The sequence below is a fragment of the Sarcophilus harrisii genome, chromosome 5 (assembly GCF_902635505.1).
Source record: "Sarcophilus harrisii chromosome 5, mSarHar1.11, whole genome shotgun sequence".
Taxonomy (NCBI): Eukaryota; Metazoa; Chordata; class Mammalia; order Dasyuromorphia; family Dasyuridae; genus Sarcophilus; species Sarcophilus harrisii.
Window position 1 is genome coordinate 148,682,137 of NC_045430.1, and position 16,228 is coordinate 148,698,364.

General features: G+C 36.7%; 1 protein-coding gene and 1 long non-coding RNA gene across 5 annotated transcripts in view; one reads left to right on the forward strand and one right to left on the reverse strand.

The window, feature by feature from the left end:
- Positions 1 to 16,228, forward strand: part of LHFPL3 (LHFPL tetraspan subfamily member 3) — a 686,319-nt gene that overhangs the window by 530,780 nt on the left and 139,311 nt on the right. The gene's annotated exons all lie outside the window — the stretch shown is intronic.
- LOC116419337 overlaps positions 1 to 16,228 on the reverse strand; it is a 29,574-nt gene that overhangs the window by 7,432 nt on the left and 5,914 nt on the right. The gene's annotated exons all lie outside the window — the stretch shown is intronic.

Consider the following 16,228-nt stretch of genomic DNA (forward strand, 5'->3'; position numbering starts at 1 on the left):
CTTTCCCCAGATGCACATTCTGTCTGAAACCCCAGTCAAATGAAATCATCATCTGATTCCACTACAAACGCTATCCAGATTGGTCTATGTAGAAAACTTGGAAGAGGTATAGGTGTGATGTTCAAAATGATGCTATGGAGTTTGTTTAAGTGTTTTATTTTCAATGTGTATTCCAAAAACTGTTTTCTTCTTAGGTTCAATCTCTCATTTTACCTTCTGAAAGGACCTTGAAGATGGGCTATGACATTAATGCATAACTTCGTGATGGAAAAAGCCTGCCAAAATATTTCTGATACAAATGGAAAATATACACAAGAGAGGATATAAATAGATGTGCAGATACCTCTGCACCTCCGATTTAGCTGTGAAAATTTGAGTACATCACTTAGCCTCTCTGAGCCTCTTCATCCTTTTTTAACCTTTCAAAAATATTTTAACCTAAAAGAAGATTTTTTCACCTTTTAAAATGGTAAATATCTGAGGTTCCTAGTCTTTTTTCATCTTGCCTATCCCTTGCCTATAGTCCTCAATTCAATGTGAAAAGAACAAATATATAAAGCACTATGCATTTGTTGATAATAAAGATATTAATTAATTTCCCATACCCCCTTGGGATACATGTACTCCATGTTGGGAACCTGAAGACTAAATACTTTGTAAGGTATCTTCCAGTTCCAATTTCCAAGAACCATGAGCCTTTCATGATCAGAAATCCCCAGTAGATCCTCATTGCATGAAGAATCACTGTCAAATTACTTAATTTGACATTCAAAGTCTTCCATGATCTGATCCCAGTTCACCTTATGAATTGTCTGCCATTATTCCCTAATATGTACCCTACACTTTGGCCAAAGTCAACTATTCACTACTCCTTGAACATTTTCCAGATGTTCCCATCTTTGAACCTTTGGTTATTCTGTTCCCCTGGCCTGGAATTCCAGCCCTCCCCCATCTTACACTTAATTTTGATCTGTTAAAGTCTCTCTTAATACTTTCAACCTGACAGGATCTCTCCCTAATCTGAATTGTAAACGTCTTTAGTCTTCTTTCTTAGAGCACTGAATACATTCATCTGGTATTGTATATAGTCATACCTTTCTTGAGAAACAACATAGAGTTGTACATAGAGGATTGACCTCGGAGACAGTCCTGCCTCTGGCACATATTGACTGTGTGAACTTAGACATATCACTTAAATTAATAGTATTTCAAGCAACTCTTCACACAAACTGAAAAGGTAGCACTGACCTGGATTGACAGAGAAGTTTTCTTATCTGGAAATTCATTATATCAGTGAAATCCTGTAACTAGGTCCTATTCCTATGTTCCTATATTACCTCTTTTAGTGGATTCCATCCTCCTTGAAGGCAGAAACCCCAAAGAATTAGGTCCTTTTAAATTTCCTACAGAGCTCAACACAGTATCTTGGTGCATAGTAAATGCTCATATAGTAAATGTTCAATGATGAAAAAATGTAGTGGGCTCTACCCTGGAGAGCCTTTTCCCTTGCAAAGACAATTTCAACCCAAGCCTCTAAGAAACCTTAAGTGGTTCTGAAATTCTAATGATTCTATGAGTTACTTGACCTTTGTGAGTGTTAGGAAGGGTGAACAAAAGAAAAAAGACTAGTGTTTTTTACTCTGATCTACCAAGTAGCCTTGGGCAAAAAATATCTGTGTTTCCATTTCCTTGCCAGTAAAATAGATCTCTCACTAATTCCCCACAGGAGAAATTCTCATTATGATTTCAGTTCTAGCTACAGAATCTTCCATCTCTTAAAAAAAAAAAAAAAACAAACTCCAAGTTATTTTTGGTGTTTTCTATCCTTGGGCAGCTAGAAGATTGGGCTTCAGAGACTTGCAGGAATCTTACTTTAAATTTCCCTGAAGCCTTTTGGCAGTCATATCTCTAGTCTACATGGTCATGTTTCCAATGCTGCTGTTGCAGTGATGCCCTGGCAAGTCAAGAAAAGCTGACAGTCAGAAGCTTGATGGACATAATGAGGTACTGGGTTTTTCTTAAGGATAAACTTCTAGGTTGTCACATCTGCAGTGTCTCATTTCTCCTCTGAGCTGCTAATTATTCCCTCCCCCTGATCCAAAGACCTAAAAGGTAACCTCCACTGAAATCCTCGGTGTCTGATTGCCAAAACTTCAGAGAAGAGAACAGCTCTTCTCAGTTCAGCTGGGAAAAAAGGGGAAAATCATCCACTCAGCATCACTCAGCAACTGCTTCCAGGCATTTGTATGGGATGATTTGGGGGGGGGGGGGGGGGGGGGGGAGGAGGTGGAGGAGACACACTGGATTTTAAGTCAGAACAGCTGGGTTTTAGCTCTGGCTTTGCCACTAACTACCTGTATGACCTCAAGCTTGACCTCTCTGGACATCAATTTATTCATTTGTAGAGGACTGTTGACCTCAGTGACCCCTAGAGCCCGTTCATGGATAAAGTTCTGTGATTCCAGGAAACACTGTAATAGCTGATAAATCCCTTCTTCCTATCTCATAATGAGTGGAAATATACTGTCACTAACTTATTTTTAGGATCAAGACTTATTCACGAAGCAAGGATAGAAAAAGATGCTTTTGTTTTTCTTTTTTATTTCCTGAACTGAAATAGGCTCCTGTACACCGACTGATAGAACATCATTTTGATAACAGGTAGGAGAACCATTTCTGAGGTCCCATTTGTCTTCTTAGAGGTCACAGAGCCAGATATTTAGAGATGAAAGAGACCTCAGAAGTCATCAAGACTAACCCCCTCATCTCTACAGATGGGAAAACTCAGTCCAAGAGAGTAAAGAGACTTGACTCAGTTTACAGGGTAAATGGCAGAATTGAGAATTTGAACCCAGAATCACTAGCCTCAAATTCACAATTCTTCCCATGGTATCATCCTTCCTTATACATTTGTGCCTTCTTTGTCCCAAAAGTATGTGGCTTCCCATACTTGTGATAAGGGAGTATAGGAGCTTCCAGTAAGAAAGCAAATTTTAAGTTGCATACTTTGACCAGAAAATGTTGTGTAATGATACAGAGAGAAGGGAGGATCAGAAGTGCGGCTTTTTTATAACCACTGAACGCCTTCCTGCAAGGAATACAGTCTCCCGTCATTGCTGGACACACAACAGACATTTCATAAATACTCATGGAAGGTCAGTGATTCCATAAAAATGTACTGAGAACCTATTAATACATAACTCACATTTATACAGTGCTTTAAAGTGGATAAAGCCTTCTCTCCACAACAATTCTATAAAGTAGACTCTACAAGTAATCTTCATCATCATCATCATCATCATCATCACCCTCACCATTATCCCCATTTAACCAGTGATCCAGTGACACTCACTCCCAGTAAGTTACTTTGTATTAGTCACTTCAACTCTCAGGGCCTCTGTTTCCCCAACTATAAAATGAAGGGATTGGACTGGATGGACTTTCCATGTTCCCTTGACCCCATGATGGTGAGATCTTCAGAGATGAAACAGCTCAGCCATGTAGCAAGCAGCAGTCTTCTGCCTCAAAACCCATTGGTCTTTCTACTATACTTTTTTGCCCTTCAAAGCTTACTATGGACGAAGGATCCTGCTAGTTGCTGTGAGGAATTAAGCAAGAATAAGACCGCAAGTCCAGAGGAATTGGTCTTTTAGCAGAAAGAAAGAGATCATAGGTACAAAATGAGCAATATGTGGCCATTGAGCAGGGCATTGTGGGGATTTTTTCTAGTTACAAGGAATAAAAATACTTTTTTATTTGGGGTAGAAGGAGGGAATTGGATAAGTTCAGGGGGTTAGTGACAGCAAAAAGAAGAAAAATAAGAAAAAATATATCATACAAGCAGTTGGAGGTATATAGATAGAGTTTGGGGCTTGGGCTCAGAAAGACCTGCATACAAAATCTATCCTCAGATAGATATGTGACCCTGAGCTAGTCATTTAGTCCCTGTGTGAGTTGGTTTCCCCATCAGTAAAATGGGGATAATAATAGCCCCTACCCCCTCAGAGATGTTGGGAGACTAAATGAGATGATTGTAAACCCACTTTACACAATACCTAGCAAATGATAAGTGCTATATAAATGCTAGCTATTATTATTTTACTAAATTCATTTTTTAAAAACATTTTAAATGCACAAATGAGAATGAGAGGACTCAGAAGGAGACACAGATAAGCAGAATAGTTTTGAAATTAATGTGAAATTTATTATATACTTTTTAAAATACAATCTATATGTAATCAATATTTGTGGTGTTATAGGCAATCCCATTTTTCTATTCTTTGTATGTAGAAATGTTCTTACCTATTGGCAACAAATGGCACAATAGATAGAGTACTGGGCATGGAGTCAGAAAGAACTGAGTTCAAATCCAGTTTCAGATACTTTCTGTCTGTGTGACACTGAATAGTCACTTAACATCTGATCCTTTCAATTTCCTTGAATGTAAAATGGGAAAAATTATAGTACCTACCTCCCAAGATTGTTGTAAGAATCAAATGAGACAATATTCACAAAAAAGTGTGAATATTAGCACTTTTGTACGCAGTGTACATAATAGGTGCTATGTTAATATTTACTCCCTTCCCTTCTTCATTATTGGGGTTTATCAAGTTCAAAATATTTTTTTAAAAAGAAACAAATATATGTAAACAGCTCCTATACACATAAATATTAGGATCTAATAAGAGAAGTGAAATTAAAACAAAACAAAACCCTTTTTCAGAAAGTAGAATGTGAAAGTGCAATCATAGACCCACAAGTTGCTCTGTTGATTTAGAGAAGCAAAAGATCTTACTTGGGTGGATGGTATTTGAGTTGTACCTTCAAGGATAGGCCATGCTAGATAGAAGTTATCCAGAATAAATACATGAAGGTGAGGAAACACAGGACATATTCAGGAACCTGTACTGGTCCAGTCTTTCTGAACATGAGGTATGGGCCCAGTGGGAGCAATATGAAGGGAAATAAGACTGAAAAAGGAAGTTGGGGCCAGATCATAAAAAGCATTCATTGAATGTTTGTGTAGTGCCTTTCTTGGAATAGGCTGAGTGCATCATTCTTCCCTCAAGCTGATAAGTTTTAACTGTCATCTCTGTGGGCCATTCAGCCTTTACACAATATAGCATCCTCGTGTGTCTATGATGGATGGCACAATTCAATTAAGTATCATGGCTCAGGTAGGCTGTCATCAGGTATCTGTCATCAGGGCTGTCAATCTCTTTAGATGATCCCATCTTCTACTGTCTATAAGATACATCTTGAAGTGAATTTACAAAGAGCTGAGATTATCCACAGCTGGCCTTCCTTGTAGACGGATGACAATTCGCCTACATCATGGGATTTGAGAGACCTAAGAAAACCTCCTAAAAAGAAAAAAATCTTTCTTTCTGATTTCCTATAATATATTAATTTTTACCATTAGAGACTCATTCCTTTAAGCATTTCCCTCTACAGTTTCCTTGGTAAGGATAATGCACCAAGGTATGAACACCTGAATGCAAATTCATTTATCAGATTCTCTACCTTCCTGGGTTTTGAGGAAGAGGGGGAAATTGAGGTAACATGAGCATTGTGAATAGAAGTAGCTCTGAAGAGTACATAGCCTTCCCAAAATACCTTGAGTTTACTAGCTAGATTTCTTTCTTAAGGACCATGCCTTAAATCCAAATCATTCTGACTCTCATTGATTGGCCAACAATAGGTCCTAGACCAAGTTTCAGTTGGTCCTGGTTTGGGTCCTATTTGACTCAGAATGAATGTAAATAGCAATTATTTCTGTTTTGGTCAGAACCATTCCGTTTGGGTTTTCCTCTCTCTATTTATTTATTTAGATTTTTTTGACTAGGTGAAAGAGGCCATTCTTTGCTTCAATTTTAATCACTGAATGGGTGCGATCTTGGTCACCTGTTAAAGACCTTAGCTTAAAAAGGCCATGGTCTCCCACTTCATCCAAGCCCTTCTCCAGTCATCCTGATCTATGTCTTGCCTCTGGACCCAAATGGAGGGGAAAATGAGGCAGGTGACCTTGCACAGCCCTCTCTCACTTAAATCCGATCATTAGCATGTCATGGAATCATCTCCCTCATGTCACAGGCTTCTTGGAGAACAAAGAACAATCATAACATTTTGTAAATGTTTTCAGGGATGGTGAATAGATCACAGTTCCCAAAGTATCTCCCCCACTATCTGTCACAGTGCCCCAAATCTCACCGTTACGAATTAATTCTAGAAATCTTAGAGTTGAAAGGGACATCAGAGCCTTCTAGTCCAAAACATTCCTAGAAGAGAATTCCTCTTACATTACTCCCAACAAGTGGTCTTCTACACTCTGCTGGAAGATCTCCAGAGAGAAGAAATCAACTCTAATATGTTCGTTCATTCCAGTGCTGAATTGTTCTACTTGTTAGGAAGTGATCCTCTCCATCTTTATTATAATTACTTCACACATTCTATGGTGGGGCCAGATTCTCCTGGCCATTCCCCATGTATGATAGCCTTTCTCTTATCTCCTCACCTTTGATCTGTCTGGATTCTCCCCACCCCCAGGACAACAATGTGGTCTCTCCTCCACTCTGTCTCTTAGAATCCCTGCTTCTCCTCAAAACTCAGCTCAGATATCATCTTCTTCATGACGTCTTTCCTGATCCCCTAGCTACTAATGCCATCCCCTACCCCACCTCACGCTCAATAAAAATCACCTTGTATTCATGTCATATATATTTTCTGTATATTTAGGTAGCACATACTCTGTAACTTTCCCAACACCTACTGATACTGATGACTCAGAGTTATAGAGCCTGATCTTCAGGATTCTAGGAGTAGCCCTGAGAAATTAAAGGTTTTCTTTTTATTGCTAGAGTCTTCATCAGTGTCTTCCTTCCATGATAATTGGTCAATTATCAATTAACTAGCCAGATTTGTTAGCTTTTAGAAAGGCGTATTTAGTAAGGTGGTACATAATAAGAAAGATTGGCAACGAGATCAACCAAATCATTTCTAATGGAGCAGTAATGAACTGAACTAGCTATGCCCAGAAAAATAACTCTGGGAGATGACTAAAAACCATTACATTAAATTCCCAATCCCTATATTTATGCACACATGCATTTTTGATTTCCTTCACAAGCTAATTGTACAATAATTCAGAGTCTGATTCTTTTTGTACAGCAAAATAATGTTTTGGTCATGTATACTTATTGTGTATCTAAGTTATATTTTAATATATTTAACATCTACTGGTCATCCTGCCATCTAGGGGAGGGGGTGGGGAGGGTAAGAGGTGAAAAATTGGAACAAGAGGTTTCGCAATTGTTAATGCTGTAAAGTTACCCATGTATATATCCTGTAAATAAAAGGCTATTAAATAAAAAAAATAAAAAATAAAAAATAAAATGTGAATATCTGCTGTTAAAAAAAAATAAAAAATAAACTGTATATCTATATTTAAGATTCCTTTAATGATATAACAAAAATAGTTATTTATTGACCTTCTCATAATAAACATTAAGTGATGCAAAAAAAAAAAAAAGATTGGTACAAAATTTCCTCCCAGTACTTCATGACACAGTTTCCTACAAGTATGCTTAGAATTCAGAAGAAAATGGGTTTAAGATTGTAGAGTGCATGTGGCAAAAATAATAATAATAATAATTCAGATCTCCTTTGCTCCCCTTTCTGGGATTCTCAAGCATATGATTGATGATTATGTCTGCATCAGGAACTGATAACAAACCAGATGTGATGTTAGAAAGCAAATTCATAGAGACTTCAGCAAGAAATTACATTATATTTAAGGGGAAATTCTTGAGATTTGTTTTAATCAGCCAAAATCTGCCTTTTCACCACTTCCTCCCAAATCCAATTGAGAATACACGATTTCCTGAAATATCGGGTCTAGGCTCTTTGCGGGGGAGGGGGATATACATTTAGATAATCCAATGATTCTTAAAATTTTTTTCTCTTTGATCTGTTTTCCAGGGCACTTCTTTTTGCTACAAGAAGTCTTATATTTTCTTTTATTTTATTTTTAGTCTTTCAACAGTTTAATATTTCTGGTTGCCTTATGGATTCAATAGCTCCTTTTGGGTTGTTCGATTTTCTTGCTTGAAAATGTTTTTGTGGCTATTGTGTCAAGTTGTTAATTCCCTTACCAGTGTTTTCTTCTCTCTTTCATTTCTTTCCTCAATTATTCTCGTTTTATTTATAAAAAATATTTCTTAATTCAGTTTTAAAATTGTTGCTTTATCTTGCCCAGGAACTATAACTGGATTTGTGCCCAAGGTGTACTTGTAGAAGTTTTGTCTCCAGCATCCTTCTCTGCCATCTTAATATCTCATGGTAGAGTTCTTTTATCTTCTTTCCATTCTCCCACATTACTACTTGACATCAATTTGAATGTTAGGACTGATATTTGCTATACTTCTATATGGAAACTCTAGGTTGATCCTGTTGATGCTTTCCTGGGCTGTTGAGTGTTATGTTATTCCAGGATCTCAGGGATATATTGAAGACTTGAAAGCTTTCAGTGCTCCCAAAGTGGTTCGATGTAGGATCATATCATTTTGCTCTCCTCTGGCCTCAGCCTGAAAATTCCTGACCTGAGTTTGGGATACTGTTGCTGGACTCCATGTCAATGCTGTAAAATTACCCATGCATATAACTTGTAAATAAAAAGCTATTAAAATTTTAAAAAAGAAAGTTCTGTTGGTTCAAAGTACCAAAATTGTAGGCTTCTCTTTCATCTGAGATTCCTGCCCTGTTACTGGGATTTCATCATATTGCTGCCTATCGTTCTATCATACTAATTCCACATTAGATTATGAGCTTCTTGAGGGCAGGGGCTTAATGAAAGTTCATTGACTGACTACTTCCCTATTAAGCACATGTCTTAAAAAGAAGTGATCCTTGACAAAATCCTTGAGGTATAAGTTGTTTTCCACTGGACCTTACTAAACTTCAAAATTGACTAATTGGTTCCAGCACTAAAGCCAAATCATTTGAGCCAATCATCCTCTAATTCCTATTTGAGCAATTTCTCCATCCCTTGCGTCCTAGGGTATGTCCTGTTTACTGTGATTTATTCCAGAATACCATTGCAATAATGACACATTGACAGTGTAAGAAGAATCTGGGTCTTGTAATTGTGAAATCTAAATAAGGCATAATTAGCCTGTCTAGCATCTATCACAAAAGTGATGATATTTTGCAAACTATTAATTAATTTTTCACAATAACAGGAAGAAGATATAATACAAAGATGTAAAAGATAAAATGCAGAGATGTAAAATGCTGAGAGGCACAGTGTAATAGGTGGAGTACTAGACTCAGAATCGAGAACTTGAATTTGAATCCTAATTCAGACTCTTAATTTGTTTTTTACCTTTTGTTTTATGTTATCTTCATTTCTAAATATGTCCCTCCCCACACTCTATTCAGCAAGCCATCCGTTATTATGAAGAATGTCCTTTTTAAAAAAATAGGAAAAATGGTTCAGCAAAAGTAATCCTTATTGACATGAGTGATCATTAATGTAATCCCTATAGTAGAAAATAAAGAAGTTTTAATAATGCTAATGTCAAGTGTTATCACGAAACATAGGAAGGAACTTTTTTCTGCTTTCTCCATAGAGAGATATAACTAAGAAACTGGGGACAGTTTTTATCAAAGTGAATCAATTACTGACTCTCAGTCCTTTTAAATATAATCTTGTGGTGCACAAAAACACACTTTTGTATGAAAACTTTAACAAATCACTTGAGAACTTGAGAAAGAGAATATGTTCCTTTCGGGAGAAACTGATCCTCAGAAAGCCTGCTCTCTAATTCAACAGGTTCAACAGTAGGGATATCTTATGGTATAGTGGAATGAACACTGGATCTGGAATTAGGGTATTTGAGCTAGAATCCTGGCTCTGACATTTAACACAGTGAACAGAAGAAAAATTATTTAACTTCAGTGAGTGTAAGTTTCTTCATCTATAAAATGGGTATAATGAAAATTGCATTCCCTAGCTCATGTTACGATAATGAAAGTATTTTCCAAGCCTAAAAATATTTCATAAGTGGACAATGTTATTATTATTAGTCATAGAAAGGCAGCCTTTCCTCATTCTCTTAAGTAACAATTGGTGTTTGCTCTCAAAGTGCAGAGATATTATTGAGGAAAACCCATCCAGACAGAGTGAATAGAATAGAGGGAGAAGTCCAGAAAATGTAAATTCAAACCCTGCCTCGTGTATTGAGAAGTTGTGTGACTCTGGGCAAATCTCTTAATGTCTTCCAACCTGAGATTTTTCTGCTGTAAAATGGGGATAATATTAGTCCCTAATATTCATAGGATCATTGTGAGGATCAAATGAAATGATGTTTAAAGTGGTTTACATGATTGCATGTTTATAATCTTTATTGATTGTTTACTGTTTCAGGAAGGGGAAAGGGACAGAATTTAGAATTCAGAACTTTTTTAAACGTTAAAAAATTATTTTAGCATGTAATTGTGAAAAAATATCTAATTTTAAAATGGAGTGCTACAAACCTCAAAGTGTTATATAAATGCAGAGATAAAATGTAGCCAGGCATGTAAAATGCTCATCTTGATAGTTGGAAAGTTATTTTGTCCAACACCCCTGCCTCAACAACAGATAATCTAAATTCCACTTGAATGCTTCCAATGATGGAAAACTCACTATTTCATTTTTTAAATAGCTCTAATTGTTAGGAAGTTTCTCTTATATTAAAATGAAATTTGTTTCTCTATTGATTATTACCCATTGGCAATAATCCTTCAGTTATTCAAAAAACTATGTTCTATGGTGGAGAAATCACATCTGAAGTATTGTGTTTATTTCTGGTCACTATATTTTTAAAGGAACATGTATTCCCCAGAAGAGTGTCTAGACAGGGGAGAAAAGGATGGTGAGAATTGAGATTAATCTGTGCAAGGGTACGTTAAGGATCTGGGAATGTTTAGTTGAAAAAAAAAAAGTAGAGACTGAGAAGGGAGGTCTACAAGGGAGACATGAATGACAACTGTCTTCAAGTATTTGAAGAATTGTCATATTGAAAAAAAGATTCAGCTTGTTCTCCTTGGCCCCAGAGGGCAGAACTGAGAGCAGAGGCAGAACTAGGCTTGATGACAATTAAACTTCTTAACAATTAGAGCTGTGCAGAAGTGGAAAAGGAGTAAAATAATTGGAATATAATTGGTTCCCCTTCACTGGAGAGCTTAGAGCAAAGTCTGAATGATTATTATTTAGGGGCGCCATTACAATGAGTCTCAGTCAAGTAAAGGTTAGTCAGTCAAATCAATAAGTATTTAAATGCCTACTATGTAGCAGGCACTGTGCTAAGCTCTAAGGTTATAAAGAAAGACTAAAATCAATCTCTGCCCACCACAAACTCACAATCTAATGAGACAGAAAACATGCAAATTACCATGTACAAATAAACTATATTCAGGATAAATAGATAAAAAATAAGCAACAGAGAGGGAGGACACTAAAATTAAGAGGGAGTGAGAAATTCTCTATGGCTGTTGAATTCCCTCAGAATCTATGATTTCTCTTAATTACCAAGCTTTCTTTTGTTAAAGTTAACAATGTGGTATAGTTTGTTAACGTTAATAAATATAACAAAATTGATAAGTTAAATAATCAATATTTTCTTCAAATTATCCTGTGAGATTTTGTCATTTGTCTCTGTACCAACTCCAATTACCATCCAATTAATCACTTTTCCTTTTCTTAACTCTGGTACATCTATTTTACTATTGAATGTTGGAAACGTTTTTGGCCTTCATTTTTTTATTTAAGCCTCTTGGCATGTAATTTGACCTTTCCAAAAAATGCATCTATTTTTATATTCCATAAATGAATAAATGTAGCAAAAGCTATTTTATTCACTTTTTTGGTTTAATGGAAAGAATACTTGAGTTATATAGTCAGGGTTGTTGCCTTTAAGTTCTGCTTTTACCAACTATTTGGCCATCAATGAATCCCTTTATTTGTTTCTTTCCTTGTCTGAGAAATCATATAATATTTATTCTGAGTACCTCACAGGGAATATTAGAGGAAAGCTCTTGGCAAAATATAAAGCGATATAAAATATGAGCTAATATAATAATAATAGCTAGTAGCATTTATATAACACTTTAGAATTTGCATATGTAAAAAAGCACTTTACATAAGTAATAAATTCACTTTAGTACTCAATACAAACTAGGGAGGCAGGTGCTGTTATTATATCCTCATTATAAGAAAAGGAAAGTAAAGCAAAGAAAGGTTATGTAATTTATCCAGGGTCATAATGCTAATTATTATTAATGAAGCTAGTTAATGTCTGAATCCAAATTTGAACTCAGATCTCCCTAACTCCATCCAGAGCACTCTGTACTGTTCCACCTAGCTGCTTGGTTCTTATTTGGCATAGTGGATAGAGAATTGAATTCAAAGTCAAAAAGAATCTAGTTCAAATTTCATTTCTAATGGGTACCAGGTGTGTGACCTCAAGTGATCCACGTAGCTTCCCAGGCAACTTTTTTAGACAATAAGTTGCAGAAAAGATTATTAAAGGGAGTTTCCTCATCCAGAAGTTCTCTATATCAATGGGAAAAAATAGGTTAAGTATCTATTTCTATTGTAACTAGAACATAACCATTTTTACATTATTCCACTTGTACTTTTTGCAGAGTTCTTTTAATGACCCTAAATGTTTCACAGAAGCAAAGGTCTATCTTTTTAATATATTCTACTGGAATTATAAATCTATGAGACATGGAACATGTCTTTGAAGAATTCATAATGAATATTATTCAGAAAGCAAGGAGAGGTATTGGGAGCTTGTCAGTGGGCTGCAACACACAACAAATAAATTACAATGACCTGGAATTGAGGATGTCATCAAGGAAATGTATAATCAAATGGGACAATCATCAAATCAAATGTATAATCCAAGAAAATGGATTCATCACTTGGTCAGAGTGAAGTATAACTGGGTAAGCCACCTATGTGCCCCAATAGTTTTCTCGAAAGATCAGGAGAAAGTAAGAAAGGCCTCAAGAACACCAAGTATCATGGTGGATTAGGGGGAAAAAATAGTCCAAAATCATACAGGTTGGGCAGATGTCCATGAAGTAGATGGATTCTTAGAGGAACTATTATCCTTAGAGGAAGTATCCACATGGATGGGGTCACAGATTCATTTGAGTGGTTTTTACACTGCACACGTGGGAGAGTTTTGCAATTATTTTCATTATTTTGGTGACTTGTTGAAATGTGGCTGTTGTGACTGCATATTAATGTTCAACCCATCTCAAGTACAATCACATCTCCTTGCTGATGGAACAAATAGAGGTCCCTAAAACAATAGAAGGCATGAAAACAATGGCTTTAGAACCATTCTGTTTTTTGCATTCTTTCTCATTCCATACTGGGATATGTAACTTATCTCTGGTGGGTCTCTATGAATTGTTTGTAATGCCATAGCAAGAGAAAAAAAGGGGAAGTCATTTCTTTCTAACAAATCTTGAAGAGGAGAGAGGGCTGAGAAATAATTTGTTTATATCAATGTTCTCTATGGATTCCTGTTTCTGTTCCTATGATCTTTCACATATCATGTAGTTCAATTAAATTATAAAATGATACCCACAAAATCCCCTGCAACTTTATTAATAAGCATTTGACACATATCTATCAAGTGACACATGCAAACCATTCATGGAAGTTTTTCTCTGGAAGTTATCAATATAATTGATGTTCCATCTGAAATATTGCCAACTCTAGTTTCTCTAGATAGTCTCTTCAGTTAACTTAATTCCTTCTTTCTTCACAATTCATTTTTTTACCAATCATCAATGTGGAGATACAGAGGGTGAAGGGAGTAGGGTTGGGGAGGATGGACCTTGCAGAAGACAATAAAAACCTATCTCTATTCTTTTTGTTTCTATGCTGCTGAGTATGTGGCCATGAATGGAGTAAAAAGTAAATTTTCTCTTCATTTAGACTCTTTTTGCATCAGTTTTCTTGTCTGTACAATGGGAATAATGAAGATAAATAAGGTCAAATATATCAATATAATTTAAACTCCTTGAAGTTAGTTCCTGGCATAGTGCCTGGAGGAAAATAGGCACTTAATACACTTTTATAAAAAAATGACTATAAGCCATACTTTCAATTCACTTACAGAAAAGAATTCTTTAAAAGTTTCTTTTATTGTTGTGTTTTATTGTTCTTTTATTGTTTTATTGTTTGTTACGATTGGTAGTTTATTATCAGTTGAAATAGTCTGCCCTTGTCCTCCATGCTTTTTCTAGTGTAATTGGACAATCCTTATGTGCATATTTCCTTCTAATAATTGAGCCATAGCCATGTATGCTCAACCAAGGTTGAGGTGTGATTGCTTCAGATTTTCTCGACTTCAGGGAAATTTTTCAGATTGTTCACAAAACAAACTCCCCTTGAAAAAAATACAAAAGAAAATTCAAGAGGCTGGGAATCAAGCCTGTAGGAAACATTTCTATTGACATGGCTAATTCTGGAATAATTAAAGAGAGTTTAATTAATCATGGAGTTAAGTATAGAGAAAGGGATCTTGGCAGCCTTATGCTCCTGGGTGGAGATTATCAGTCCCCTGCCAGTACCATTCTCCTTTATCATCACAAGCTTTTTAGTTCTCTATGGAAAAACCACATGACTTTAATCTTTGGGGGACCTGGCCATCCTGAAAGTGCTGCATCACCATCATCCATACTCCCCCAGCCACCCAGATTTCACATGCTCATCAGCACCTCCCAGATGAACTATGGGCTGATCATGATGGGGGCAGGCTGGGGTGAGTGATTTTGAAGCAGGTTTTTGCCAAGAGTAAGCATATTTCTGAGCCCCATTTGGAGCTCTCAGTAAGAGAAATCCCCTCCAGCCCCCACATAAGAATACCTGTACCAAGGAGATTAACTACATCCAAAGCAATGGCAATTGTTTCTAAGCTGGTAAGAGACTAGCAGCGACATGGTTCAAGGACTGGAAGCTTAAAAGGAAGGGAAGGCTGATTCCCAGGGGGTCACTCTACTCAGAGCCTTGAACTCCATCCTCATCCCCCCACCCCCTATCCTGCCCTGTCAATAAGCCTCTTGGGTTACAGCTGCAGGATTTCTATTAGACTAGAAGTATTGGAAACACATTTCTAAGGAAACTATCTCCTTGAAGAAAAATACGTTGGTAACGTTTGCCCCCAGCAGTGTCATTACAAAAGTCAAATCTGGAAAGATTCATCATCATATGCTGGCTAAGTTCCTGCCTTGAGAACACATAGGCTTCAATGTGAAAAATACGTCCCTGAAGGATATTTAGCAGGGCAATGTGACTGGAAACAATAAAAATGATTCTACCGTGGAAGCTGGCAGCTTCCTAGAACTCCAGAATTGTCCTAAGTCATCAGGCCAGTTAGAATGTGTGAAGTGATTATTATAAAGATGGAGAGGATCACTTCCTGACAATTAGAACTATATAGCAGGGGAATGAATGACCATATTGGAGTTGATTTCTTCTCACTGGAGATCTTCCAACAGAGGTTAGGGGACTGCTTGTTGGAAGTAATGTAAAAGGAATTCTTTTCCAGGCATGTTTTGGACTAGAAGGCTCCTATGTTCCTTCCAGCTCTAAGATTCTGTGTTTCTAGAATGTATTATAATAGTGAGACTTGGGGCACTGTGATAGTGGGAACTATTACCTGTTCAGCATCCCTGAAATCACTCTACAAAATGTTGTGGTTGTTTATTCTTTGTCCTCCAAGAGGCATCAGGGAGATGATTCCATAACATGCAAGTGATTGGATTTAAGTGAGGGAGACTGTGCAAGATCGCCTACTTCCCTTTCCCCTCCAGAGCCATCTGGGTTCAGTGGTAAGATATAGATCAAGATAATTGGAGATGGACATGGATGAAATGGGAGATCAAGGACGTTTTAATCTGAGGTCTTCGACTCCCATGCAATATTGCCACAAACCTACGTCTAGGACGAGTTTGCTGAGCTAAGAACTCTAGCAAAAAGCTGGAGGACAACTTTAAAGCGCTGATATCTAGGGATATTGCCATTATTCAAGTAATTCATGGAAAATCTGCATAATCAGGTGAGAAGTTGAACTGAGTGTCCACCATCAGGTCATTTTGTTGTCCACAACAAGAGGAAGACAGTAACTGTTGGTGTTTGCAAGTCATTTTGGCAAAAATCACAAAG